Source organism: Dendropsophus ebraccatus, chromosome 10 (assembly GCF_027789765.1).
Source record: "Dendropsophus ebraccatus isolate aDenEbr1 chromosome 10, aDenEbr1.pat, whole genome shotgun sequence".
In the NCBI taxonomy this organism is placed as follows: Eukaryota; Metazoa; Chordata; class Amphibia; order Anura; family Hylidae; genus Dendropsophus; species Dendropsophus ebraccatus.
Window position 1 is genome coordinate 49,147,505 of NC_091463.1, and position 26,437 is coordinate 49,173,941.

A 26,437-nucleotide genomic window follows, 5' to 3' on the forward strand; every position below is an offset into this window, starting at 1 on the left:
TCTGTAAGCACTGGAACAGGGACTTCTCTCTGTCACTGATAGGAGTCCCTGCTCCTGTACACGTTTGCTTGAAATGAATCTCAAAAAATTGGATGTGGACTAATCCAATTATCAAATATATAATATAGAACACTTTTAATTTTTTGAATCTATTTGCTCATCACTAGTCACCTACTTGTATTTTTACAAATCAAGTTTTTAGGCTATTTTAGGCTTTTTTAGGCTAGAAATAGCTACTGCATATTCTAACCACCGTGCACATAGGTCTGATTGTGTCTTTATTTAGCAGGTGAACAAAGCCATAATGCGCGGGGAATATTTATCCTTTTACACAGTAAAGATCCATCTGTCTTGTAACAGCACAATATTAAAAGATTTATAAGTGATAGCGCACACTAAGAAATCACATGCTGTACATATCATCTAATATTAATCTCCTGCTAGAGGAAGACACAGGATTTTTTCTGTCTCTCGCTAAGATTTAGCTACAGATATCTGTCACTAATTGACATATAACTCCACAAATGTGTCACTCAGTGTTATCTAATCCAGCCATATTTCATTAATATTGTTGTATCCCAAATATAGCAAATTAGGGGGATGGGCAGATATGATGAATCTAATCATGGAAACCAAATCAAAGGGTTGTTTAAAGTTGAGAACCTTCTCTTACAGGATCTAAGTCATGACTAGTGTAATAAAGCCATTTTGTAAGAGATGCCAACATATCCTGACTGATCTCACTGACAGGGTCCAACAGTTTTCAAGCACAATCCCAGCAACAATCATATTGCAGATTACACTATTCATGCCATCAGGGTCGGCGTCAGCACCAGGCATACTCGGGCAAGTGCCGGGGCCCACAGTGCCTCAAGGGGCCCCCCTGCACTTGCTCACACCATTTCTTCCCCTCTCACTGCGCTCACACACTGACACACATCGCACTGTGTGCAGGTGGTGAGCGCACACAATCATTACCTGAGGCTGTGGGGGGAGGGGGGATGAGCCGGGCGCAGGGATGAGGGGGGCGCTGGTGAGCCACTTAAGTCATTTTGTGGCTCCTCCAGGCCTCAGTCTCTCAGCGTCGGACCAGAGGAGAGGGGGGCGGGGCTCACTGCACGGCAGCCTGTAGAGGCCAAACAGCAGGTCAGGGCCCAGAAGCCTCCTCACAGTGCTGCCTGTGCTGTGCTTCCCTGCCCCCTCCTGTATTCCTGGGTCTCCTGACCTCCACGGCAGCCCGGGCAGAGGGAGAAGATGTAACAGGACTGCCAGATACAGAGGTGAGTGTAACAGGACTGCCAGATACAGAGGTGAGTGTATGTGTGACTGAGTATACATGCATATGTGTGCAAGTCTGTATGCAGGTGTTGTGTGTGTGTGTGTGTGTATGTGTGTGTGTTTGTGTGTGTGTGTGTGTGTGTGTGTAAGTCTATGCAGGTGTTGTGTGTGAGTATCTGTCTGTGTGTGCTGGGAGTAGGAAGGTAGGGTCACCTGTGGCATATCTGCTGCAGTGGATTTATTGCAGATTTTCCCCTTTACTTTCCATGGGGGAGTCACAATATGCAATAAATCCACTGTTGTATTGCTATTTTTTTCTCTCCATTTAGTGTAGGTGATCAGCAGTGTATTATAATAAGTATATAATACACTGCTGATCACCTACACAGAATGGGGGGGGGGGGGGTAATAAGTATATAATACACTGCTGACCACCTACACAGAATGGATATATATATATATATATATATATATATATATATATATATATATATACACTCATACAGGGGGATAATAAGTATATAATACACTGCTGTATACCTACACAGAATGGAGAGACATATACTTATTATCCCCCTCCTGTATGAGTGTGTATATATCTCTCTATTCTGTGTAGGTATACAGCAGTGTATTATATACTTACTATCCCCCTCCTGTATGAGTGTGTATATATCTCTCCATTCTGTGTAGGTATACAGCAGTGTATTATATACTTATTATCCTCCTATATGAGTGTATATATCTCTCAATTCTGTGTAGGTATACAGCTGTGTATTATATACTTATTATCCCCCTGTATGAGTGTGTATATATATATCTCCATTCTGTGTAGGTATACAGCAGTGTATTATATACTTATTATCCTCCTCCTGTATGAGTGTGTATATAATACACTGCTGTATACCTACACAGAATGGAGATATATATACACACTCATACAGGGAGATAATAAGTATATAATACACAGCTGTATACCTACACAGAATGGGGAGATATATAGACACTCATACAGGAGGATAATAAGTATATAATACACTGCTGTATACCTACACAGAATGGAGATATACAGTATATACACACTCATACAGGGGGATAATAAGTATATAATACACAGCTGTATACCTACACAGAATGGAGAGATATATACACACACATACAGGAGGATAATAAGTATATAATACACAGTTGTATACCTACACAGAATGTAGAGATAGAGACCCTCTAAAAGTGATGCCACATGATTTACTATACAAAGGGGCCCGCTGAGGCTCTGTCGCCCAAGGGCCCACCAAAACCTGGAGCCGGCCCTGCATGCCATCAAGGACAATGCAACCTTGGCAGGACAAACCCCAATTCCAAGATAAAGATCGACAGATCAATTGCAAAGCATAATATCAGTTTATAATTTTTTAAAGGGCATCTGTCACATGCAGTCCTATCTGTGCGCCCAATGGTATTGAGCAATAGGAGCTGAGCAGATTGATTTGTAGTTTGCGCGAAACGATTTAGGACAACTTGCATATTGTTCATTCATACCCTGCACATTCTATGCTTAACTCCACAATGGGTGGTCCCAATCAATAATTGACAGTTACCAGAACTGTCAGTGTATATCTCTATTTACAGCAATGGCTGTCTGTCACTTAGTAGGTCCATCCACGGCACTGCTGGATCAGGGATTTAAAGTAGAACTATAAGCAGGTTAGACAAATTTAACCTGCTGATAGTACCATATAGTGGTCGGGATGCTGAAAAGAAATGTATGCGTTTTACCTTTCTCTTTGGCTCTGGTCCTGCACTGTTAGATGGGGTAAACTCTGCTTCGTAGCACCCATAGGAGCCCTCAATGGAGAGGGAGGGCAAGATGATGATGTGGTAGCGTTTATAAGGGTGCTATGGAGAGGAGTTTACCCCGACTAACAGCGCAGGACCAAAGCAGAGGAGGAAGGTAAGACACATACCTTCTACCTTAGCGTCCCTGGTGCTACAGGGGGCTATCCGAATTATAGATTCGTCTAACTTTTAGTTCCCCTTTAAGTAAACACAAGAGGTACAGCTTCTTTTCCCATAAAACTACATATTAAAGGGATACTCCAGCGGGGGGGGGCACTTTTTCGCTGGGACCGGGGAGTAGGTGGCTGAGGGAAAAGACGTCCACTCACCTCCCCGGTTACAGCGGCGGGTCGTGCATTGCGGTGCTCTGGTGCCTGGTTCCCGGCCGCTTCCTGGGGAACCGGGGACCGGATCGCCGCGATACGGGACCCGCCGCTGGAACCGGGGAGGTGAGTGGACGTCTTTTCCCTCAGCCACCTCCTCCCCGGTCCCAGCGAAAAAGTGCCCCTTTGCTGGAGTACCCCTTTAATCTGCTCAGATCCTCCTGCTTTGCTCTGAAACATGGTGCCTACAAATCAGAAGACATAAGGTTTTGTTCAAATCTTGTTATACAGTTGATGTTTTCCAAATGTGAAGTCCCAATGTATGGTGGCAGACATCAAAAAGATCTCTATGCAAAAAACAGTATGCTGGACATACCAAACATGATATGGAAATAGCCTAACCAAAGTTAATGACATAAAGAGTCAGGTTTTTTTCTTATTCATTAGAGTAATGACACTGGATCTACTTTATTTATAGGGGGCAAGACATAATAATAATAACAATAATAATAATAATAATAATAATAATAATAATAATAATAAGATTAGCTTTACATTATTACTAGAATTATTATTCTGCAATATTATACAGAGAATGTATGTAATCACATCTGTCTATGCTCCAGTGGAGCTCATAATCAAATTCTATACTAAATGTCATACTGTTTTCTGAGCACATGGGGCTGTGCTCTATAGGGTCATCTGGGACCAAAATGTCTGTATAAATAAATGGATGTGTTAAATGTGCTATGTGGTGTATTCCTATATATGTGCTATGAAATGTATAAATGTTATATGAAGTGTGCATGGTATACTGAGCACTGAGCTAAATGGGATTAGATATTAGTCATAGGGTTTTATGATACTGTGGATGCCAAGCTGTGTCATTTGGCGGTCATTTGAACAGTACTATTACACAGTATTACTAAAGGATAAAAAATTGAAATAAAGAATACTATAACTTTCAGATATACTGTATATTTAAAAAACTTTTAATTTATTTTTTTACCATTTTTTGTAGTCAGGACTTCTGAAGGGGACTTCTATGAGCAAGACACTGATTGCTCATAGAGATCACTTCAGTATATAGGTACTGCATTGAAAGATCTTATCTTCAGTCGACTGCTGCCTTTAGCAGCCTTTAGCAATCTCAGAACCGAGGCAGGATCCAAAGCAAAGAGGAGACCTGAGCTGTAAGTATAATGGATTAGCTTCCCGCGATCCCAATGAATCCCCAATGAAGGCAATTACAGGCCATTTAAATACTGCTTTCAGTTTTAACAGGAGCATTTAAATGGTTAACTAGCCGGCAGCTAAGATCTGCAGTCCCTGGCTGCTATCGGGGTTTTTTCTGTGCAAGCGGTAAGACTGTGGAACTCTCTGCCACATGATGTTGTCATGGCCAATTCATTACATAAGTTCAAGCGAGGCCTGGGTGCTTTTTTTAAAAAATATAATATTGAAAGTTATGGGCATTAGATGTCCGGTGATACGTTGATCCGGGGATTGTTCTGGTTGCCGTTGGGGTCGGAGGGAGTTTTCTCCCTGTGGTGGGGCCGTTGTCGTCTGCCTCACGGGGGGGTTTGCCTTCCCCTGGATTAACACAGTAGGGTTTCCCTAGGTTGAACTTGATGGACTCTTGTCTTCTTTCAACCTTGTTTACTATGTTACTATGTATGCTACTATCAGGTGCTATGTATAGAGAAGGTTCATGTTCTGAGTTCACTCTAAACGCTGTTGATGGCATCAGGATGAGGTTAAAGGATACTTGTCATGATGTTCCCTCACGTGATTGGCGTTTATTCGATCCTTCCACCGAAGCTCGGGTAACTATGTCTACAACCACGGTGGGTTGGCTCTATACACAAGCCCTATTGGAACTTCCAGTGGCAGGAGTGACTGTACATTGATTGCGTGAGGGAACATCATGACAGGTACCCTTCAGGCATTTCATCCAGTCCTATATAAAATGAAGCACTTACAGATCCTGTCTGCCTTTACCATCATAAAAAGATGCTATAGGGTTGTTTTTCAGGGGTTGGCCTAGGCTTCTTAGTTCCAGTGAAAGAAAATCTTAAGGGGGTTATCCAGGATCAGAAAAACCTAGCTGCTTTCTTATGAAAACAGCGCTGCTCCTGACCCCAGTTTGTATGTAGTATGGCAATTTACACCATTAAATGGAGATAAACTTTCAATCTGACCTCTGCGGATTATACACGCCATTCCTCCTGTGCACCCACTGCCATTATGATCCAGGTGTGGATTTTAAACTGACAGCAAATCAATTCTGGGGCAACTACATCTTGTGTGTTTCCTCTAGTACATTCATTGGCGCTCATTTTGCATCTCTTGAATTTAAAAGATGTAATTCATGTTCCCCGAGTAGCCGTGAGGCTCACCACAAGCTGACTTTCCATTTGTCATATTCCCCATCCTTCCCTGTAATGTTTTATTACCAGAGAGGTAATGTGATCTATCAACAGCTTGAGAGCCCTTGGCTCTCCTAACAAACCCCTTCACTTCTGGTTGTAATAAATCGTCAGGGGCAAAATCACCTCTGTTATAGCCGCACCACATTCACGAGCTCTTTTGTGTAATTCATTATATCTGCCTTTACCTTACTGACACCGCTGTCCTTTTATTCCACTGATTTGCTCCAGCAAAATAATAAAGCAAGATAAATTATTGATTTCTTAAGCATAACTGGGACAAGAAGGCCAGCAGATGCTCATTTACCGTTACCGAAATTCAGATTCACAACCTTATATAAAGAATTATGGAATTAGAGCAAAACTATTAACAACCGATAATGACCCATAAGTACAGTGCTACCAAAAAGCCCATTCAACCAGTAAGAAGGTACTTAAGTGGTTAACAATCCAGATGTTAGACTAAATATAAGGACATTGACTGCTTCAATACTACATGTATAGAATAGAGGATCGCTGTAGTACAATTACCCCAATATGCTGATAGTCTTCAGTCATTTTGCATGTAATGGACTGTGCAAGATACATGGTCAATGAGCAACACATCCCACAACAAGGTCAGTAGCCTTATCAGATTACTCTTCTGGTTTCAGTAATTACCTTGTACGTTACACAAGATTACATCTGACAGCTTAATATGTGATAAGACATAAAGGAATAATTGACCATATAGACAATGGGTGGAGAAAAACATGCCCAGGTATAAATTATCTTTCCATGCACCGCAACACATGTAAACATTTTTTTCCAGATTTCCTGGATTTCTATGACATCCACATACAAACAACCTATGGGATCTGTTATAGTATGTGAATGATACTCATGCTACTCTTTACAGTGCAGTCCACAAGATTGTGCTTTAAGAAGTCAGACTTAGGCTATGTTGACAAATTGTCTTATTTTGCCCACATGATGGCCGTCTTTATATCGGCCGTTATTTTATAATTTTATTTCTCCATTCAAGGCCGCCATTTTAAAATAACGGACGCTATTTAAACACAAAATGATGGCCAACCTAAAAGATGGCCCAAAATAGCCCAAATTTAGCAGTTTGATTGTGATAATTTTTTTGTAAATAAATTATGACATTTTAGCCACCATTTATCTGCACCCGGCATTGCTGATGTAATTAGACCTTCTTTGAGAGGACCACATCCAAAAAAAAAAGGCAAATTTTATTACAATTTACTGTATATGGTCATCTTTATTCTATATTCACATGACCATCATCTTTAGCACTAGATATAGATTTCATTAGCTGGTGCCTAATAGATTATTCCTATTGAATAGGCAAACCTCTCTGCTGATCCCTATTTTCTGGTCCCCATCAGTGACCTACCTAAGAAAAGCAAACTGGAAATGAGCATCATGTTATAGAACAGGAGAAATGTTATCCAGAAAACCTGTTATTTATTTATGTAAACCTCTGCTCAGTCTGGGCTAAGTAGCCAAGGGGGTGGTCCTACTCAGTGCACATAGAGAGAGAGCTGTCAATCTCTGACTAACACCACTGGCTTGACTATTTAGCTGAGAATGAACAGACATTTCCAGAAATAAATGGAAATTTTCCAACAAAAGTATATAAAATTTTGCTCAGCTCCTCATGCTGCCTGCAGATTTGATTGCATTTTCAATGCGACAGGTTCCCTTTAGGTCACAGTTGACTTTCAAAGATTTACCCCCAGACATATTTATATGTGCCATATACATCTCATACTGTTCTGTGTTTGAACATACTGTATATATTTTTCCATCAGGGACATCTGTAGGCACCAGCTTTCTGTGCCTGTTGGTAAACCCAATCCTCACCAATGTTGAGTGATGCAGTAGATTTTAGGCATTAAATACTGGGCAATGCTGTAATAAATATACTATTGCGTTAAAGGGGTAGTGCGGCGCTAAACAATTATTTACTAAATAACACACATTACAAAGTTATACTACTTTGTAATGTATGTTACCCCCTTCCCCGTGTTTCCCCCCACCCACACCAGACCCGGAAGTGTAGTGCTCTATGCATACCTGCCTCTAGCCAACCAGCGTCCGCCATCTTGTGCCAATGTTGTATAACTTTGTAACGTGTGTTATTTAGTGAATAAGTGTTTAGCGCCGCACTACCCCTTTAAGACGAGTGAACTGATTTGGGGAGAAATATAGTTCAACATGAGTAGAACTCAGAGGTGATTGTGCTATGTTTTTCCATAAAACTTTCACTATGCTATATACCTCAGGGAACTCCAGTGATTGAGCAGAGTACTGGCTGAGTCTAACAATTTATTAGAGATAAAATAAAAAAAACAGGGTATTTTCGTCTGAAGTCATTATGCTCATCCATAGGAAAGAGGGTAACAGGCTGATGGGTGGTGGTCCGACTGCTAGACTCCTCCCAATCTCAAGAATGGGGGAAGATTTGTCCCTGGAATAAATAATGTACATCACACATGCGCTGCCAGCACTCCATTTATTCTCAATATGGCAGCCAAACATTTCCAAGCTCAGCTCAGTGTGTACATTACTCAACTATAGGGCTTGTCTGCTGAAAACATGATTATTACATGTCTGAGGATAGGCAGGCTGCAGATTGCTTCCTCATGCATCTTCACACTCCGCTGGTGCTGACGTACAGTATGTGCACATCTACACTAGTGCTGCTGTGTTACAAGCCCCTCCATATAGCCATCAGCCATCTACACTAGTACTGCTGTGTTATGGGCAGCTCTGCAGTATAATACATTTCTGTAAAACAACCTTATTTTACTTTAAATGCCCAATATTTTTTTATTATACTTTTCTATACCAGTTTTTGTATACATTACACTTCTTAAAGAGTCCCATTAATCCTCATTGCAAACAGCAGTCTGATTTACTGTCAGAATAGTTATTGCCATTAAACTAGCTAGAGACATTTTCGCTATACGTCATTTGAAAATATTACTGATCACAGCAATAATATCTGAACAATAAAATACAAGCATTGTGCTGCATGATACGTTCTTGGCTAGGTGCCCTCTACTTGATGCAACAATAGTGATAATGCTTGTAGATATCAATTACAACACACCTAGAGAACTTCCCAGCCACCCTAAAGAATTGCAATTGACTATAAACAATATAGTATGGATCTATCATAAAACATGTACTAATTTTTTTTTAAATGCCTTTTAATATCTCTCTTCACATCATGTTTAAGCCACACAGTTTACAAAACATTTGCGTGTACGGCAGAGCACCGAGAGCAGCCAGAGGCCACTCCGCCGAGCCCATATGCCCAGTGTTGCATTTTCCTGAGACAACCCCTTAAACAAACAAACAAACAAACTTCTACTCAGTCTTTACTAAACTCATAGTACTAGACATGGAAGTAAATATAATTAGTATGTATTTATATTTATATTTTTTTTGCTATCACTAAAATATACAATGAATGATCTAATAAGAGTACTAGAAAATCTGGGAACCAAATTTAGAACCAAATGATAATGTGCCTCTTGATTTTGTAGCTATTCCTGACAGTTGTAACTACAGGGTCCATGCTTTTCAATGAGCACAAAGAATATTTTCCCGCTAATGTGTAAAACAGCTGTTTAGCTCCAAGCAGAGTACTAATGTAATAAGACATTTGCTGACCATATATTGCAGTCATATCTATCTATCATCTATCCAACCAACCACTCAACCATCAATCCACATACTGTAGGTGGGCTGGGAGTGACTCAGTAAGGTCGTGGTAAGTTGTCAAAGGTATCTGGAGCAATGCTGACTGCAGAGCACCCCACAGCTGCTGAGGGATGAACCATAGAGCAACAGCAATGATCAAAGTGCCCCCCAAAGATAATCAATTGGGGAATTAGGGGTCAAGGTAGTACCTGGAGACATTTCTAGCTGTGTGACATGTAACATTGTCTTGCTGTGGGACCCCATGCCCCAGGAAAGACAAGCAGCATGTATAAGTGGCGTCCACATGGATTAGTGGCCCAAAGAATGCCACAAAAACATTCTTCAGACCATAGTGCAGCCCCCACCAGCCTGGGTGGTAGGGTTTTGGTTCTCTTATGTTTCTCGTCTGACACGCTAACCTCCACCCACTATATGAAGCTGAAACTATGAGAGAAGGCAACCATATGCCAATCTGCGAATGTCCAATTCTTATACTGTTGTGAATATTGAAGCCTTTTCTGCCAATGCAATTTCTGCCAGTGCTTTGGAGCCCCACACATAATAGAGTTGGCTGAATTATTGTTTTAGACACACGTCTGGAAGCCCCCTGTCGGTCAGTCGTTGTGCACCTTTGTAACTGACATTCACCTCTCAATGACACATAGAACAGTTCACAAACTGCACAATTTAAAAAAAATATGGCAGCCCTTGGCTGGAAAGCTAATAATCATCCCTTTAAACGATAACAGTAAGCAGACAGCAGATAGCCTATCACACACCTTATATACCCACCAAGCCAGCTCACCACACGTGTCCTCCTTCATGAGCTACACACTGCTGACTTTGAAAGTATGAAATGGTCATAATAATGTGACTCAACCATATATTTCATGCTATGAGGTTCTTCATCGCCAAAGAAAACTTTATATTAGTATAGTAGACACCAGTAAAATCAATCATCAGATTCATTCCTGCTACAGTCTATTGTGAATGTTCCTGAAGGCCAAAATGAATTGTATCCTGACTCATCTCTATCACACTTTGAACAATCTGCAGAAAGTGGAGCTTAGAAGAAAGTGTGATCTATTGGTTTCTAGATAGGAAAGGTTTTGCACTAGGAACAAGATATCATTCTAAAAACAATTGGGTTTTTGAAGAGACTCCAGGAAGAATATGAACGCCAATGAAATCATTACGAGAGCCTCCTGTGGCATCCCCGAGCCCATATACTGCAAAGAAGAAATAGTTGACTAGTGAGCCACCAAGTGTCCATACAGAGTTCAAGGCGTAATGAGTTTAGCTGCTTCCCTGATAATCCACACACACAAGAGGAATAAGGAGATTGTCGCATAATAGCAGCTTGGAAATGTGAACATTTTGGAAAGCGTGTAGGAACATATCTATGAAACTTCATGCCTCTTGGGCACTGCTTACTACAGGAGGCATGATAATGAAAAATCAATGGAAATACAGTAAGTAGGTCAGATGTACATGCATTTGCAATATCAAACAGACCATTTGTTCATTAGCCAACAAAAGTAACAACAACATTTATATGGAGAGAACTAAAAACTAAGTTATTAGTTATGTTGTGCTCAGCTGCCTCTCTTTGCCACCAGACATATTACTTTCTAAACCACCGATAGACATCTTAATCACATGTGATTTATCCTCCAATCCTATTACTAGATTAGATTAATACACAAGGATCTGTTAAGTAAAAATCACATGGCAGGTTACTAGGTATGGAATTACTAATATCTACCGTTACTGCAATAATCAGTTCACAGAAAATCTAGAAATTTGAGTTATTAAGATTTACTGCTTACAAAAGTGTCCAATTCTACCGCAAGAACTACAGTGTATACTAAAGCCCATAGAACAAGTAATTTGGACACCTAGGTCACCCTATGACTTCTGAAATCTTACCCCTATGGAGCACTGCAAAACATTTGGCCGTAACGGTTACTTAAAGATAGATTTTAACTTCCATTTCCCACCCACATGTCATACAGGATCCAGGGTTGTTGTCTGCTGGAGTCAATACAGAGATGTTCTTGTATAGGTAACAATAAAGTTAACTAGGGTTCAGGGACGAAAAAGAGCGCTGCACCTCACACCTATGGCTGATACTAGTGCCCCTAGGCTAAAATAAAAAACACATCAGAATTTTGTGTATGAATTGATCAAGCCATACTGCCCCATGTACCAGCGTGCAGGTGTCTGATACACATGGGTCCCTACACTAAGTCCACACTGTGCCGGTCAGTGACCACCAACCCCGCAGGCGTGCACAGTCAGGGAACGGGGGCCATGGGACGGCCCTGCAACCCCTATGTCACAGGACCAGACCCGAAAACACCACACCAGAACCCGGCCAGCACCGCCGGCGGAGAAGGTCGCCCCCAAACAGCACAAGTCTGGATGAGGTATTATAATTATAATAAAGTTAACTAGGATATTTTTTTCCTGGAATAATCAAATAGCTGCACTATGCTCAAGAAGCCAAAGTTGATTTTGTTAACAATACGAGCAACAATCAACGAGTGCTTATTTGTAGTACCTGTACATGGCATGAGAAATCGAGCAGCTGGGCTGCACAATTGATCCATGTATCGTCTGCGCAGCCATGGAAACTGACAGCACGGGTATTTATCTGTGCTGTCAGTTTCCAGATTACACAGCAGTGCATACTTACCTAGTGCACTTCTCCTGTGTGACTGGACATCCTCTTCTCCAGCTTTTCCTTCCAGCTGCTGTATCTTCAGGCCCAGCCTCTTCCATCTGTCATTCATTCTGTAGGAGGCAGTGGCCTGAACATACAGCGGTTGGAAGGGAGAGACGAAGAAGAGCATGCCGAATCACAACAGCAGCGTACTAGGTAAGTAGCCACATCTCTGTGATCTGCAAACTGACAGCACTGATATATGCATATCCATGCTCTCAGTTTGCCTTTCTCGTTATCAGTCTCAAATTCCCTGTTTATACAGGAATATGTGTGTCCATTAATAAAATCTGAAGTATGTTCTAAAGACATGATCAGCCGAGGATCAGGCATTTTCCTAGTCCTCAGCTGATTGCTTTTACTTTTACATTGTCTGCTGTAGGAGTGTTTCTTGCAATGCTCCTGGCCAATAATCGGTCTGTGTAAAAGGCCCATAAGGCATTGTGAGCTCCATTGCAGATTCAATTATATGCTACCTAAAAAAATTTGTATGATATACAATGCTACTTTTCCCATTAAAACAATGGAAAGCTCGGCAATACCCAAAAGACCCTATTACAAGTCAAGGTAGTCTGTTGCACTCTTGTCGACTGAACACAGTGTTGTACAGAGACTAATATAGACAAAGAGAAACACAGTGTTATGCACTAGTCATTTGTTTGCATTGAAGCTTCCTCTGGTCAATAGATATTGTCAGGTTTGGACTGTCCTGTTTCTTTTCCGGACATCACTGAGTAAGGTCCTATTAGATTGTCAACCTCTAAAACGCTATGGGAAATGTTAATAAAAACTGCTAGCTTACTTGTGTTTTCCATGTTCTTGATGTCTGCCATAGTCACAGAAATGAGGCACAGATGTTTATAAATTTGGCACAAGTTATATACCTTGGAGTTCACCTGCCAACCATCATTCACTGAGCCATAGAAAATAGCAATAAAGAGCAGCGATAACATGTAAAACTGTTACACACAGAGGTCAAATGGGTAATATCATGAACAGAGATGTGAAACCAGAAAAAACCAATTGTACCACATTTATGCAGGAGACATAGGGGGAGATTTATCAAACTGGTGAATTGGCTCAGTTGCCCCTAGCAACCAGTCAGATTCCACCATTCATTTTTCAAAGACAATTCTACTTTACAGCAGTTTGATAAATCTCCCCCATAGACTTTACGTGAACAGCAGAACTTATCTAAATCTACCTATGGTATTAAAAGGTTTTTCTCATCTAAGACAACCACGAGATAACATATTATTGCATATTTTATAGACAGGAGGGCAGAGGCATGGCCAGTCCTATTTCTTCAATAATCCACAATTATGGGCTATGTTCACACTAAATAAAATAAAGAGAAAGGGTTATTTTTGGTTATTCACGCACATTTTTTTCACTGTCCTTTCACCGTCTTTAATATTAAATTCAATGGACCGTCAAAAAAGAATCACACCCAAAAGGGCCTGAAGTAGATGTCATTTTAAAAAATAGAAAAAATGTCATATGAACATAGCCTAGACCTGTAACATTAATTCCTTATCACATATCCCTCTTAGGCTACTGCATCCCGTATCTTTTTATGTCCCTACTGTCCTGGTAACTGCTTTAACCCCTTATCGACCCATGACGTATCTGATACGTCATGGTGCCGCGCGGGGTGTTCAGAGAAGGGGTCCCGTCAGGACCCCGCTCTGAACGGCGCTGATCCCGGCTGACATGTACAGCCGGGCAGTGCCTCTATTAGTCAGTGCCTCTATTAGGCTAATTAAGCCTCTAAGTGCAGCTGTCAAACCTGTGTATATACACAGCATTGATCTCTATGAGAGATCAGTGCTGTTTATATACAAGTCCCCCAGGGGGGCTTCTAGTTAAAGTAAAAATAAAAGTAAAAATGTTTTTTTATTAATAAAAAATCCCCTCCCCTTAAAGTCCAAATCCCCCCCTTTTCCCATTTTATAAATATAAATAAATAAACAAATAAACAAACATGTTTGGTATCGCCGTGCGCGTAATCGCCCGAAGTATTAATTAATCACATTCCTGATCTCGCACGTTAAACGGCGTAAGCGCAAAAAAATTCCAAAGTGCAAGATTGCGCATTTTTGGTCGCATTAAAAAGTCGTATATGCGCAATCAAGGTACCGATAGAAAGAACGCATCATGGCGCAAAAAATGACACCTCATACAGCCCCATAGACCAAAGGATAAAAGCGCTGTAAGCAGAGCGATTTTAAGGAACATATATCTGTTAACAATGGTTTGAATTTTTTACAAGCCATCAGATAATATAAAAGTTATACATGTTACATATCGTTGTAATCGTAACGACTTGAGGAACATGCATAACCAGTCAGTTTTACCATAGGGCGAACGGCGTAAATGCAAAACTCCCCGAAATCAAAACAAATTCCTTTTTTTTTTTCAATTTGACAGCGCAAATGATTTTTTTCCGGTTTCGCAGCATATTTTATGGAAAAATAATGCCTGCCATTACAAATTACAATTGGTTTGGCAAAAAATAAGCGCTCATATACGTGTCTAGGTGAAAAATGCAAGCGCTATGGACTTTTAAACATAAAGTGGAAAAAGCAAAAGTGCAAAAACGAAAATTGGCTTTGACCTTAAGGGGTTAAAGATTGGGAAGTGCTGCAATAAAATATGTTTTTGGATGAATATTTTCTTTCATGAACGGTAATGGTACTGATATCATATGTTACTGTTTATTTGTTTATATGCCTCCTCAACTTTGGTCCTTGCATACATGTAAATGCAGTACGGTCATTTTTCTTCAAGAATCTGTGACAGAAGGGAATAGAAGGGTTAATTTCGACAGTTCAGCTCCTCGTCGTGATCCAATGGCTGTCTTTCCTAATTAGCGTTTCAGACTAAAATAGAAATTCAGCATATGATGCTGCTCAAGCTGATATGTAGGAAGTGTCAAGCTAAAACAATTTGGTGTTTATCGGGTAGGAGGGGCGATAAACATGAAATTAAGGGGTAGGAACTAGAAATAGCGCATCTGCATATTGCTATGTACCTCATACTAACATCCCTCTGTTAAGTGAGCCATACTGAGTGCTTCTTATGGGGAATCTCCATAAATGTACTGGGGACCGGATTGGCAGGCCATGTTGTAAAATAAAAAATGAAACGTACGATCTCAGTGATTTAGAAGACTAATGTTTAAGCAAAGTCAAAAATATTTCCTTAAAATACTTGATATTCCTTTATTGGCCTAAAAGAGTACTTTTTTTTAATCAAAACTACATTTTGACTGCTGAGACCCTATATGAATGGGAGATATAGCCTCTGAGTGCAGCAGCAGCGCAGCCTACTCCATGGTCAGCCACAAATTCCAACAATATAGTCTTACACAACCAGAATTGGCATTTACGGATATATGTTCAGAGAGTGGATAACACGGTTCTGTGCACTCTCTCCGGCTATATCTCCTGATCACAGCAGGTCTCCACAATGAATAACTTTTGACATGCACCAAGGAGCAGATGCAAATAGGCAGAGATGATAATGGAGATGCACGCTGGAGTTGCTGGAGTTCCCAATTACCAGAAGTTGAACATCAGGAGTAGACTAAGCAGCATCCAGGAAATCTTCAAAAAAGCTTTATTGCATATCCAGGTACAAGCAATGTTTCAACCACACTCTGGCCTTTGTCTAGCATACACTGTATGCTTGACAAAGACCAGAGCGTGGTCAAAACGTCGCTTGTACCTGGATATGTACTAAAGGTTTTTTTGAAGATTTCCTGCATGCTGCTGAGTCTACTCCTTCTGATGCCTGACGACATGTCAAAAGGTATTTTTGATGACAGGTACTGTGATGACAATTGCACACTCACTGCAAAAGACACCACCAGGACGATAAGGAGACCTGAAGATTCCTTTATATAATGTACTTTATGTCCCACATTGTATTCTGTATTATAAATACAATATAAAGGAGAACTCCAGAATGTTACTAAGCTTTTCACTCTACAATAAATCGATGGATTATTTGCACACACACAAAAAAACAGAAGAAACCAATAAAAGTGGCAACATATGTACATGCAATGCATATGAAATGCTGAAGGCTATACGGAAAGCCATCCCTCACTACTGAATAAATGAGTGAACATAGGCTATAGTAGACCTGAAGACTAAGTGGGCCAATTACAACTACACTACTCAGTCATGCATGACACATAAGGTAGATGGGTAACATGAAAGCACGCATAGCTATAATGAAGCTCCAATACACAGTATACAATATACAATTTTTCTGCTATTCGGTAAAAGAAATACGTTTTTTTTCCGCCAAGCATTATTTCTGTCCCCATAATGATTCACTTTTCTTGAGACGGAAATTCTAACTCACTAATAAACCAATATTTTAGAAAAGTTAGTATTTCCCAATGAATGTTCATTATTCTATAGTGTTGATGCAGCAGGTGCACAGGCAGGTGCAAAACCATTTAATTGTAGGCCCTATATTGCTAAATAAACTTGGAGCTAAATGGGAACATTAAGAACAAAAGGGTTTGGGTATAGCGCAAGAAAGGCAAGCTGATTATAATGGTTATTTGTCATAGACCGAACCAGCAACAACATCTACGGCGACTTACAAATGATGGATTCATTTTAGTGGCTGCGGATAAATAGAGCCATGAAAAGTGGGATTTTAAAACAATGGAACCTTCATGGATTATGTCCAATAACAAGAGACTTACTCTTCCCAGGACAACAGTGCAGTGATTTCAAAGAACCACTGTATCCTGTGGATTGTCAAACCTCTGAAACAACAACAAACCGCAAAAGTTCAGCAAAATAATTTGGGCAGAAAAAATTAACAAGAGGCGCACTCCTGTTTTGCACAGGGCAAAAAAAATTGCAACTTTTTATTTTTTATTTTTGTATCATTCATTTAAAAAAAGATTTTAGTTAATAGGTAATAATACGGAAGTTTTTGACACAACTAGTATTGTTTGTATTGATCTTCTGTATAGTTGGAAGATGAACCCTTTACATTTTTTCCTTTGGTGCACCATGTCTGACACTGTATATTCTATATGCTTCTATGCCTTAGTGATGCTATAATAAATAATGTGACAGCACATGTCGGTCTCTTCCAAGATTCAATATGTTCCCATTCTGATGTGTGGAATGTAAACCAATTTCCATTTTGGCGCTTTTGTTTTTTTCTTCCTTGTGTATAAAAGGCCATAGCACTTGCATATTTTCGCCTAGAGACCCACATGAGCCCTTATTTTTTGCGCCACTAATTGTAATATGCAATGACAGGCTTAATTTTTGCATAATATATGCTGCGAAAGCAGGAAAAAATGAAATGTGTGGTGAAATTGAAAAATAGAAAAGGCATTTTTATAATTTGGGGTGGTTTTGTGTTAATGCAGTTTGCCCTAGAGTAAAACTGACAATGATATGTAACTTGTATAACTTTTATTTTTTTTTTATGGATTTAAAAAAAATTAAAACCACTTTTTTTAAAAATATATGTTCCTTAAAATCGCTCTTTTTCCATGCTTATAGCGCTTTTATCCTTTTGTCTATGGGGCTGCGTGAGGTGTAATTTTTTTGCGCCATGATGTGTTCTTTCTATCTGTACCTTGTTTGCGCATATGCACTTTGCACTTGCATTTGCACTTTGAAATTTTTTGGCGCTTACGCCGTTTACCGTGAGGGATCAGGAATGAAATAAATTAATATTTTGGCCGATTACGCACACGGCGATACCAAACATGTTTATTTATTTATTTATCTTTATAAAATGGGAAAAGAGGGGTGATTCAAACTTTTATTAGGGGAGAGGATTTTTTATTAATTTAAAAAATATTATTTTTTTTTTACACACATACTAAAAGTCCCCCTGGGGGACTTCTAGTATCAGTACACTGATATCTCATTGAGATCTATGCAGTATAGATATACTGCATAGACTAATAAGATCTATGCTCTATTGCTTTCAGCTGCTGCAGCCGAAAGCAACAGAATGCCGAGTCAGGATCAGAGCCATTACACCCTTAACGACGCCAGGACGTATATATAATAATAGCGATAGAGAATGAGCAACAAAGTGGCTGCTATATGCAGAAACAGCATTCTCTTGTTGCTGTGAAACTCAACCCATGGTTTTCAGCTGTTGCAAAAATACAATTCCCATCAGAGTGGACAGCCAAATGCTACATTTACACGGAACGATAATTTGCCAAATCGTACGATTAACTATTTCGAAATAACAATTTTTTTTTATAACGATCAGCGTTTAGACAGAACGATATATCGTACGGAAAATTCGTTTTTATCGTTCGAATTCGATCGTTGTCGTGCAAATTTGCATGATAATCGCTCCGTGTAAACGCAGCAAAAGCTTTAGCTGTTCAGGCATAATGGGAGCTTTAGTTTCGAAAAACAGCCAGGGGGCTGAAATATGAGACCCTTGCTGTATACTGACCAGTCAATCATATGGATTTTTATGAAGGGCAACAGACTCACATTGTTGAAAACTTTTCAGAATTACTTGAAATGCACAATGATAATGAATGGAAATATGTGTTCTGGAAACTTTGGCCAACAAAGGCGGAATTGTTCATTCTATCTCACTGAACAATGTACTTTAAACAATTCAGTAGCTATACATTTTAGGAGAGTCATACACTGCCATGCCACCCGCTTTATGACACAATGTTGCCTTGTTCTGTGCATACATTATTTTCCTGCAAATGATCTAGCGGAATATGGAAACATTAATGCGGATTAAAAGGGGTTGTCAAATAAAAAGTGACCCTTGCTTTTGATGAAATCCAGGAAACTTTACTTGAAAATAGTGAAAATCTACCAGAATACCTCTATTTTAATGCTTCTATTCTTTTCTATAGTAGTTCCATGTCTGACATGATCTGATGATCTTTCCTTATGGTTCCTCAACCTTTCCAAACCCCACAGTTGACATTCGCTGACATGTTTGATAAAACTGAAAATCATTCAGGAATATTTAGGACCCGTGTAACAATTTGGACAAGTGAATAAAGCTGTTTTCTCCAGCTGAAGCTGATTTCTAGGAAGGTCTTCTTACTAGAATAATATAGGACCAGAAATGTGAACACATTACCCAGATAATAAACCTTTTCTTTTTTGTCAGAGCTCCACACTGATGAGGAGCACCCGGGGCATCCCCCCCCCCCCCCGAAACAGCTGTATGTGGATGGTTACCTAGCCTTGGTTTATCCCTTGTCATTACACTGACTTATAGGGCCACTTAATATGGTGGATTTGGTAGTTTCCTAACAGGAGCTGCCCCTTGGCTGGGTCCTTCCCGGAGGGATATCTGGCTAGTCCTGTGTTTTCAGACTCTTCAATGAGGCTCCACGGGCTCCTCTTTTGCATATTCATGTTTCCCAGGGGGCAATGCATCTAGGACTTCACTGCATTGAGTGCTTTCACTAGCAGCCGGCAGTGTTGTCATTTGGCTGGTCTTCCTGAGTTCAGCAATCTGTTTCGCTTATGCATCTCTGAAAATGGCACATGCAATCGCCTTTTTGCTGATTTTTTCTTCTTTATCTATTTTATTATTATTATTATTATTATTATTATTATTATTAGGTCATCTTGCCTGAGCTCTGCTCTATTAGATATGATTTACAGCAAGCACCTTGGATGAAGGGACAATAAACTGGAGGGGACCCCATTGGCTTCTATGAGAGAGTTTTCAAAGGATGCTCTGTGATATGTACAGAGGGTATTGTTCAGGAAGGGGGGAACAGGTCAGCTGTGTCCCCCACCTAGTGTGAATAACATTATCCTGTCTCTATGTATGTATACTGTATGACCTTTTACTGTAATCCCACCTGTGATGATAAGGTGGGCACCACTGGTGAGTGATATGTACAGAACAGTAAGTGTCAGCTTATAATTATTGGCTGGACTTAAAAGGTACCTACAACTCCACTTCTTAATCTCAGGTACGTACACAGTCCACTGCTAAAGCAAGCGGTGTAGGGAACTGCCAGAAATTACTTTCTGTAGACCAGTGCTATTCAAACTTTTTCTACTGCACCCTCACCCAATAGACCAAAGCAATGCCTGGGCCTCACCATCTGTAGTGGAAGCTGAAAATGTAAAAGCTGAAAATAATGTTAGGGCTACCTTTCACCTGTCTCTTAAAGTGATACTGTCACCCCCTTTCTGTATGAGGACTTCTCGACACAGCTGTGAAGCTTAAAGAGTAACTGTCATGTTTTTTTTATTGCAGAAATCAGTAGTATAAGCAATTTTAAAAAAACTCTGTAATAGGTTTCATCAGCCAAAAAAGCCTCCTTCTGTACTCAAGAAGCAATTTCCCAGCCTCCCCCCCCTGACTTCTTATCTGTGCATTATCAGGCCAACACGTCTTCATTACAGAGAAGCCAGTGAAGACGGGTTCTGCTCTCTCCATTGTAAGCCTATGAAGGGGGGAGGGGCCGAGGGAGATGAGGGAGCAGGAAGAGGTGACATGAAGGTCAGCTGTTTGTAGACTCTCTGGGCACCTAAAAAGCTAAATTCAGGTGTCAGAAAGGTCAGTGCTTATCTATGAACTTACTGAGAGAAGATTGCAGGGTGTTGTGCTGTGCAGGACTCCTCCGTGCTCAGACACTCCTAACAGCCCCTCCCCTCTCCATAGCCACATAATGGAGACAGAAATCCTGCTTCATTTGATGTGAGGGGGGAGGCTGGGAGATTGCTTTTTCAGTCCAGAAGGAAACTCTTTTAGTACATAAAACCTATTACAGAGTTTCTTAAAATCGCTTGTACTACTGATATTTAATTTTTTTTAGAAAAATGACCCTGAAATGACAGTTACGCTTTAAATTCTGCAGTTTTCATACCTTACTTTATAAAAGATTTCTTGGTGCTCTTGGCCGGGACCTGGGTGGCTACTGAAATGCTCCAGCCTAGAGGTCTAGGCCCTACCCCCTCTAGGCCGGCCCATTGCAATCAGTGCAGAGAGGGCGGAGCCTATACATCAATAATGTCACTGATGGGTGTGGCCTACGGCACCATTACAGGCTGGAAGAAGTGCCGCAGCAGGCATAAAGCCTCGCAGAGGTGGCACAATCCACCAACAATAAAAAGCATTTTTCAATGGGCCAAGCACCAAGAAATCTATGAAAACTGCAGAATTTCAGCTTTACAGCTGTGTAGAGAAGTCCTTATACAGAAAGGAGGTGACAGTATCACTTTACACTCTATATACCAATAAAGCAATAACAAAATGACTTAATAATGTTGCTAAACTAGAGATTGTTGCATCCAGCAAAATGACTGTTCAGATCATAGTCACTTTTATGAAAACTGCCTCCCCTGCTGGGCCTCACCAATAATGAGGGGGCGCCTCACTGGTGAGACCCGCCTCACAGTTTGAGAAGCACTGTTGTAGACTACATTGAGCTTTGAGAATCCTGCCACTTGAGGTAAATGACAATTATACAAATAATGTATAAATGCTTGTAAGAAAGAATGGCCTCGGCACTACTAGTTCGTGGCAATCAGCATCGGCTGTGCAGGTGAGTTTAGGAAAAACATGGGGTGGGCTGGTGTTTGCAATTATATGGTGGTGCTCAACTTGAGAAACACAGTCTTTGATAAATGCAAGTCAAAAAGAATTCAGTGGCACTCACCAATAGAGATTTGCAAGCTTAGTTTCTTTATTTCATCACTGGTCACTGGGATGGGTGCAAACAGGCGACGATCGTTTCGCGTGCTCAGCTGATGCACGCTTTGTCTCAGCCTACTACGTCACTCCGTTGCCCCTCCTTTATAGTGCAAAACACCCACAGGTGTATATACAAATCAAAACATATTTACATACATACACTTAGTTACACAAGTGACAACAGACACATTAAAATTCTTTACCTTATTGCTTCATCTAGATAGAAACTTATCCTATTTTGTCATACTATACATTTCTAGCCGATCATTCAGTCCCAGCGGGCCTAATGCCTGCATTCTCAGGATCAGTTGCGTTTCCTTCTTTATTAATGCTGCATTTCTGTCTCCCCCTGCTGGTGAATGTTTTACTGTGCACAGGCCTAGGAACCGCATATCTACCGTATCCCCGTTGTGAACTATACGCATGTGTTCAATTAACTTGGGGCAACCCTTTCCTGTCCGGACTGATCTCACATGTTCAGCAAATCTGACCCGCATAGGGCGGATCGTTTTTCCAATGTAGTAGTAGCCGCAGCTGCAGATCACAGCATATACCACATACTTGGTCTGGCATGTAATAAAATCTCGAACTTGCCACACATTACCCCCTAGGCATATGCTTGATGTATGTCGCAACTGCGGGCACCACTTACATGAACCGCACTTATGGTTACCATTCGGTAACCCTTTGGATAACCAATTTTCTCCCACTGGTGTTTTATTGTATCTCCCATGCACCAACTCATCACGTAAGTTTTTACTTCTTTTAAAAGCGATAATCGGTCGTTTTGCTGCTATTTCTTGTAAACCTTCTTCACCTGTCAGAATGTGCCAGTTGTTATTAACTACAGATCTTATTACATTATTCATAGGGCCATTCCTAAAGGTAAGAACGCATCTGTCTGAACTGGCCTCTACATTACGTGGGCCCCCTAGGGTTTAGTATGAGCCCCCAGTTCGACAACACCGACAGGGAGGTGGTAAAAACCCTTATGGAATTACAAGGTTGGGTGGCCCCCGTGGTAGTCGGGGATAATGCGGAGTTCCGGGGTGGAGTACAGTCTACCTTTAATCCCCCCTTGCCGGCAGGCTCACAATTGGAGTTGTTCATGAACAATGTCATCCGTGATATGAAAGCACTAGTTTATCCTCAACCGACAAAAAATCTTTCTAAACAAGAAGAACAGGCACTTAAATGGTTGAAGTCACGTGATGACATTGTGGTGAAGCCTGCCGACAAGGGGGGCAATATAGTGCTCCTAACTAAGGAGTACTACGAGTATGAAGCAAATAGACAATTGAACGATGTAACCACATATGAGAGATTACATAAGGACCCCACACATGAGTATGTTACAAAAATTAAATCATTATTACGGCGGGGAGTAGAACAAGGCATATTTTCTGAAAAATTTGCCAAGAAATTACTAAGAGAACAGCCTAAAAAACCATATTGGTATATAATCCCAAAAATCCATAAAACTATGGAAAACCCTCCGGGGCGCCCCATAGTGGCGGGTAGGGAATCAGTTACAGAACCGGTCTCCAAATATTTAGACTGGGTACTCAGGCCGTTGTTAAAAAATGTCCCATCATACTTACGTGATACGTCGGAACTACTGACTATATTAGATGATTTTGGGTGGTCCGAGGGTCTCTCTTTGGCAAGCATTGACGTCGAGAGCCTGTACACCCGCATCCCTCAGGATGCGGGTGTACAGGCAATCAGACGTCGATTGCTCAATGTGGCTGAGAACGATGATTTTTTTTCAAATTATGTTTGTGATCTTTTGGGGTTTGTGCTGACCCATAACGCCTTCCAGTTCGCTGACCAATGGTATCGTCAGCGGGCTGGAACGGCGATGGGGACTCCAGTCGCCCCGACTTTTGCAAATTTATTTTTGGCCGAGCTAGAAGACAAAAAAGTGTTCAACTTGGAAAATCCCTTTGCTGCTAAAATAGCCCTTTTTTTAAGGTACATCGACGATATACTTATTATATGGTCGGGGACGGAGGACGAATTCAGGTCATTTGTGGAATACATGAATAATAATGATGTTAATATGTCATTTACATTTGTATATGGGGGACAAAGTCTGGATTTTCTGGATGTGCATTTGGAGGTGAAGGGTGGGGAGTTGGTGACTAGTGGATATCGCAAGCCCACGGCCACCAACTCTCTACTCAGGTATGACAGTTATCACCCTGTTCACATTAGAAAATCCATTCCGTATGGACAATTCATACGTCTACGTCGGATAAATAATAAGGATGAGATATTTGAACAGCAGGCAGAGGAACTAGCCCAAAGATTGTATAAAAGGGGCTACCCAATTAGAGAAGTGCAGAGATCCCTGGATAGGGTACGTAATTCAGATCGCTTTGCTCTAATTTATAAACATAATAAAAAGAAACGTAATGTAGAGGCCAGTTCAGACAGATGCGTTCTTACCTTTAGGAATGGCCCTATGAATAATGTAATAAGATCTGTAGTTAATAACAACTGGCACATTCTGACAGGTGAAGAAGGTTTACAAGAAATAGCAGCAAAACGACCGATTATCGCTTTTAAAAGAAGTAAAAACTTACGTGATGAGTTGGTGCATGGGAGATACAATAAAACACCAGTGGGAGAAAATTGGTTATCCAAAGGGTTACCGAATGGTAACCATAAGTGCGGTTCATGTAAGTGGTGCCCGCAGTTGCGACATACATCAAGCATATGCCTAGGGGGTAATGTGTGGCAAGTTCGAGATTTTATTACATGCCAGACCAAGTATGTGGTATATGCTGTGATCTGCAGCTGCGGCTACTACTACATTGGAAAAACGATCCGCCCTATGCGGGTCAGATTTGCTGAACATGTGAGATCAGTCCGGACAGGAAAGGGTTGCCCCAAGTTAATTGAACACATGCGTATAGTTCACAACGGGGATACGGTAGATATGCGGTTCCTAGGCCTGTGCACAGTAAAACATTCACCAGCAGGGGGAGACAGAAATGCAGCATTAATAAAGAAGGAAACGCAACTGATCCTGAGAATGCAGGCATTAGGCCCGCTGGGACTGAATGATCGGCTAGAAATGTATAGTATGACAAAATAGGATAAGTTTCTATCTAGATGAAGCAATAAGGTAAAGAATTTTAATGTGTCTGTTGTCACTTGTGTAACTAAGTGTATGTATGTAAATATGTTTTGATTTGTATATACACCTGTGGGTGTTTTGCACTATAAAGGAGGGGCAACGGAGTGACGTAGTAGGCTGAGACAAAGCGTGCATCAGCTGAGCACGCGAAACGATCGTCGCCTGTTTGCACCCATCCCAGTGACCAGTGATGAAATAAAGAAACTAAGCTTGCAAATCTCTATTGGTGAGTGCCACTGAATTCTTTTTGACTTGCATACAAATAATGTATATTTGCCGTTAAATGATGGATGTCCAATAAAAAACTGCCATCCTTTTAAGAGTGTGTGAACATAGCTTAGAGTGGTATAATTTCAGGATTGTTTTAATAATATAGATAGTAAAATGGAAAATTGGCAAAAACATCACCAAAAAGTCTTTTAAAAATGGGATCAACATAATAGAGTCCCAACGCAAGAAGTCAAATAATCTGGTCAGAGAGGATTTAGCAGTCTATAATGTAACATACTTTCTAATCTCTATAATATCTTTACTATTACTTTTGCTTTTTATTACAATACAAATATATCCAAAGTGTTCAAATGAAATAATAGAATAATATTACAAATGTCAAGAGCTAAAGGCCACTGACAAGCCCAGGAATTGAGGTGAACCCAGGAATGGCAGATCTGCTGCATTCTATACTCCCCTGTGCAGATGTTGTGAACACTTCCTGAGCTACCTTGTATTGCGGTGTCTATAGGGAGATGCAAATTGCCATGGCAACAGGTTTCAGCGAGGGGAGAGAAGCCGAACACATCTCCTTGGAAAATATACATTAAAATCATGCTGGATCCCAACCCTGGGATGTTTTTAGATTATTATTATTATTATTAGAAAGTCTGTATTATAAAAAAGAGAAACTAATATCAATGGAATAGGTATTAGACTATGATTTCTATAGGCTTATTTGGTAATTAGAGATGAGCGAACCTGGAGCTTGCTCGAGTCGATCCGAACCCGAACTTTCGGCATTTGATTAGCGGTGGCTGTTGAAGTTGGATAAAGCCCTAAGGCTATGTGGAAATCATGGATATAGTCATTGGCTGTATCCATGTTTTCCAGACAACCTTAGAGCTTTATCCAACTTCAGCAGCCACCACTAATCAAATACCGAACGTTCGGGTTCGGATCGACTCGAACCCGGTGCGCTCATCTCTATTGGTAATCCATTCCTATGACCTGGCAAGTTGTCGGCTTCCTTGAGAGGATGTTTACATTCTATTTTCTAGCCATAAAAGTA

The 26,437-nt window shown here is 40.6% G+C and overlaps 1 protein-coding gene across 4 annotated transcripts in view; it reads right to left on the reverse strand.

The window, feature by feature from the left end:
- The window catches only part of ARHGEF9 (Cdc42 guanine nucleotide exchange factor 9), a 296,681-nt gene that overhangs the window by 122,421 nt on the left and 147,823 nt on the right, over nt 1-26,437 (reverse strand). The window contains exon 1 of one of the 4 annotated variants that reach the window (XM_069986582.1): nt 13,108-13,129. The exons of the other annotated variants lie outside the window; for them this stretch is intronic. The gene's annotated coding sequence lies outside the window, so the exon portion shown is untranslated. Of the gene's footprint in view, nt 1-13,107; nt 13,130-26,437 lie in introns of those variants that run through there. 4 annotated transcript variants of the gene reach the window in all.